Consider the following 5,046-nt stretch of genomic DNA (forward strand, 5'->3'; position numbering starts at 1 on the left):
CCTGGCACCACGGAGGAGGAGAGGCTGTGGCGCATCAGGAATGCCATCCCTTTCCTTTCCCTTTAGAGAACAGCTGATTCCCAACAAGTCCACCCTGTGAAGAGCAATGCCAAGGATACCCTTGAAGAGGATTACGAGAACAGTGTCATAGAATCCCAGACTGATTTGTGTTGGAAGGGGCCTTAAAGCTCATCCAGTTCCCCCCCCTGCCACGGGGAAGGACACCTTCCCCTAGAGCAGGTTGTTCCATAAGACCATTTGGAACCTCCACACCCCGGTCAGGTCCAGCCTGTGCTCCTGGAAGACAGCTCCATACATCCCACACCTCCTCCATGAGGCTTTCCTGCCCTCTCAGACCTCATCTTGTGCTTAACCCCTTGGCAGCCTGCTGAACACACGATCCGGTGCTCTGCTGCACACAAAGAAGTCATTCTGGGGAACCCTGGCTCTCAGCATGACTGAGGTTTACAGCAAAAAGTGATCCCATTTTCAGACAGATTTCCACTAATGAGCAAAGACTTGAGGACCATATGCTCTCCACAGGCTCTCCTGCTTACTGCTAGCTCCTTCCACTTTCTTCTCCGTAATGGGGAAGAGACATGATACATTTCTGTGCTCTTTCAGTATTATATTAGGACTGTTAAGCTTACCCATGTTAAATCAAAGAAATTAAAAATAACAGCAGGATATCAAACTTCATTATTTCTGTAAGACTGTGCTGTAGAGCTTGATGGGACAGCCCATGCGTGCTGGAGACCGGTGATCCCTTCCTTCTGGCTGCACAGCACTAGGACGGAGCACGGGGAACAGGGGGGAGAGGAACTCAGGATGCTTTCTATATGGAATATCTCATGATTATTCACAAATACAAATGAACAGAAACACAGAACAGCATTCCTGTACAGCTGTGTGCACAGAAACACATCCATCCTCTTACAAAACTTCCTGAGATACTGGAGGTCTCTGCATCCCGTAAGAAAACACAGAACCACTCTCTCCTTTAGTGCATCTGATCCTGTCTCTCGTATCTCAGGACAAGTGATCCTTGAAAGCTCTGCAAAGCAGGAAAAACTTCTTTATCCTTGGCAAGCTCCTAAGTAATGTATTGGAGAACCAGAGAGGCCTTTTACCTTAGCTCATGGATACAGCAGCACAGAGGTACAATCTGCATTCCTCTCTCTTTGGCTGGGTATTATTATTCCTTTTCTAGATTATATTTAGAAAACATGTGTTGGCAGTGCTCTGGAATGCTTGTTTCAAAGCTTTAGTAACAAAGCAACAGGAAATATTTCTTTGAAAAGGAACCGGGGTGTTTGTGTGAAACGCTGGGATTGATGAAACGCAGCAGTCAAAACCCAGCCCCTGCATTTACACACAAAGCACGCGAGGGGTGGGTGCTGCAGGGGACACAGCACCCAGGGGTCGCACAACACACGTAACCCTGTGTTTGAGCTTCTATGTCCCTGCATCTCCAGCTGAGAGGAGCACGCGAGTATTCAAAGTGAAGAGAGAAGCTGTGGCTGCCCCATCCCTGGCAGTGCTCAAGGCCAGGTTGGACACAGGGGCTTGGAGCAAGCTGCCCCAGTGGAAGGGGTCCCTGCCCGTGGCAGGGGTTGGAGCAGGATGGGATTTAAGGTCCCTTCCAACCCAAACCAGGCTGGGATTCTATGACATGGGGTTTACAAACACGAACCCGGTGTGAGGGTCAGAGCCTGGGACACAGGCTGGATCAGAGCCGGCAGCCACGGCTTTACAAAAGGAAGAGAAGCAGATTCATAACAAAGTTTGAAATAGTTCTGCTGGTTTGTACAGCTGCTAAAGGCAAACAAAAGTCAGAGAAACGCTCGCATGCAGCATGACACACTTGGGTTGATATGATAATAAAAGCATGATGTGACATTAATTCTCCACTTTCTGCAGAAAATCCCTGTGCAAAGCTCCTTAGTCACCAGCAGGGTTTGATGTGCAGAGCAGGCAGGCTGCACGCAGAAAGGGTTAAAAGAAAATGTTATACTAAAAGAAATCTTTCTACAAGTATAAAAAAGCAAAATGATTGTAAATTCCACCAGGGGAATTCTGCCATGAATATGCTTCACCTTTCGCAGAATCTCCCACCCTGCCTCAGAGGATAACTGACCTTTGGAGAAAAATAATGAAAAGAAGAAATTCCTTGGAGAAAATAATGTGGCCAGGCCTCAGTAATGAGATCTGCTCCCTTTATGTTGCTATGACAACCGCAGTCATTTCATAATACAAAATACATGAATGGGGAAGAGGGCCATCTCCCCTCACCCAGCCGGCGCCTCGGCACCCTTTAGCCCTCGCGCACTCCTCGCAGGACAGCAACATGTTTGGTTTGATTTGTGCTCTGCTTCACTTCCCTTTAACACACACGTGAGCAAGAAAGCCCCCTCCTTTAACGCCCTAACCACTGCTCCTCAGGCTGGTCCTGGGGCCGTGGCGGGTGCTCCGGCCATGCCATCCAGCGGGGTGCAACAGGCACGTACCCTGCTCCTTCCTGCAGCCAGCTGGAATCCTGGAGATGTCCTTGGAAAGAGTCTCCTCCTCTTGACTTAACCCTGCAGGTTTCCCACCTGGCTGAGCAGTCATACCCTGTCCCAGGCACAACTTCCTCTGCAGCTGTGCTGCATCCACGTGCAGGCGCTTATCCCACCTGTAATCAACATCTGTAACACCCGAGCCCCATTTTCATGACCTTGACTCTTGGTGTCCCCCCACCTCCCCACTGCCTTCCTGCACAGTGCCCACCAAGGCAGAGCACCGCAACCGAGCCTTCCACAGCCTCAGTAATGGGTGGCAGCAGCTCCATCAGCTGAAACACATCAGCGATGCCCACCCAGAGGATACATGCCACAGCGGGAGCCGCAGACACCTCACCCCTCTCCTCCCCATCCTACAGCTTCAGTTCTTTCCCCAGCTCAGCTAGGATCCCATGCCTGTGTGTGCCTGAGTCTTGCCTGCCCTGGCACGGTAGCTGGAAGGGGGCAGGAAGGCTGAGGTCAGGCAGTAACGGCTCTGTAAGTCATGAAGCTCTGAAAGGAGAGGCCTGGGCTTAGCCCGGGAGTCGGGATGTCGGGGACAGAGGGTGCTTATTTCCTGGATGCACTTCCCGAGTGATCCACTTCCCCGAGAAACCCTGAGGCTGCCGTTGGGACTGCGGGGCTGTGGCACAGCCACTTCCCCACAGGGGTGGTTTAAATCACACCTCATTTTGTGCGCTCTCAGGGAGGGGACGTTTCCATCACAGCACGACCAGCTCCGTGTTGCACACACAAAGGCAGTTCCTCGGTACCTCTCAGCCATGCAGGGGAAGGGGTTTTACTCCTGCAGCTCAGGTCAGACATCAGCAAAGCAGGAAGGTTTGCAGGAGAGCCTGAATGTACATCCCAGGCTTTTCCAGAGGAAGATACACTTACTCCTTGGCGTGCCGGGCTCCCCAGCTCGCCTTGAGCCACTTCTCTGTGTGAGCATGATGATGACTGCTAGGACTAAAGCCCCAGCATCAGACCAGGAGATGGAAAAGGAGAAGCCAAGGGGGAACAACGTACGGTCTTTCAGTTAATCCAGAGCTTCGGAGCGTTTCCTGTTTCCCAGGTGGTCTGCTGGGAGAGGACGGAGCTCGCCTGCAGAGTCAGCAGCACTGCCGGGAAACTGGGAGAGTGCTGGGAAAAACGGCAAACCGAGGCTTGCAAATGAGGAAAGCAGCCAGGAATCCAAGGGAAAGCAAGAGGGTGGAGAGCAAGGAGGCCAAGAGCCCAGGAGAACAAGAGGCTCCAGTCCATGCTTCTGTACAGCTCAAGCAGGTAGCAGCATGGAGCAGGGTGCTGGGGCTATGGGATGGGATGGGAAGGGGCCATGAGGATAACAAACGGGACAGGGTTACTTTCATCCCCCTCTGTGCTGTGCTTTCCTGGTGACATTCCCCAAAGAACAGAGCTTAGCAGGAAAGGATGAAAAGCCAGAGGGAAACCGAGCCGCAGGCAGCAAAACCCAGACCGCTGAATCCGGCGGTCGTTCTCCAGCTCTTCCCAGGATGGTGACGTTTCCAGGAGAGGGTTTGGGGTCAACACTGCTGAGGGTGGAAGCTGAGGCAGGCTCTGCCTCCTCTCCAGCATCTGCAGCAGGCAGCACCATTACCCAGATCCCTGAACCTCCTTTTTCCATCCAGAACACTTCCACTTGCCTCCGGTGACTGAATCTGGGGAATTTGCATGTGGCAGCAAGATCCGCCTTACATCAAATACCAATGCAGAGGCTAATTTAAATTCTCTTTATGCAAATGTTCAGTAGTATGGAACAGTAATAAATCTGGGAAACCACTGGAAAGATGTTTAAGAGGACATACAAATTCCAGTCACACATCAGCAATTAGGAATCCCAGGAAGGAGAAAGCACCTGTCTTGGCCTTTAGTGAATATTATTCTCAATTAGAATATTCATCATATACACAAGACAATTCCTTCATTCAAACTTCCATAGACATGTTCAAATTACATCATATCTGCAAAACAGAGAGATGGAAGTTATCATAACCTGTCTCCAAATAAAGCATTATTGAAACTATAAATGGTCCTGTCTGAAGCTTGCTGAAGTGCAGAAGCCTGACAGATGCTGCACAGAAATATGACTGGTTGGATGATGTCTTCTGAAACAGCTTGCAGGAAAATGATCCCATTATGACTGAGGCTTTCCAAGCAGGCACCGCGAACACCCAGAGGTTCTGCTGCAGGGAGGGCCGTGCACGCCCAGCAAGGGAGGAGATGCTGCAGATGCTGCTGGCGCGGGGAGCATGGTCCCACCTCGGAGGCTGTCCAGGCGCAGCTCCCTGGCTCAGGTGAGCCATCAGCCGGGCAGCCACAGGCTCCTGCTGGCTGGAAGGGAGAACGTGAGCTTCCCCTGGTGCTGCTCACCGCGAGGAGCCGTGCTCCGAGTACGTGCCTCTGCGTGTGCGGCTCCTGAGCTCGGGGGTTACCCTTTGCCTGGGGCTACCCCGGTGCTGCAGCTCGGAACCGCTCCTGCCCTGTC

Source organism: Pezoporus occidentalis, unplaced genomic scaffold (genome assembly GCF_034315485.1).
Source record: "Pezoporus occidentalis ecotype Australia unplaced genomic scaffold, CSIRO_AGI_Poc_V1 ctg102, whole genome shotgun sequence".
Classification (NCBI taxonomy): domain Eukaryota; kingdom Metazoa; phylum Chordata; class Aves; order Psittaciformes; family Psittacidae; genus Pezoporus; species Pezoporus occidentalis.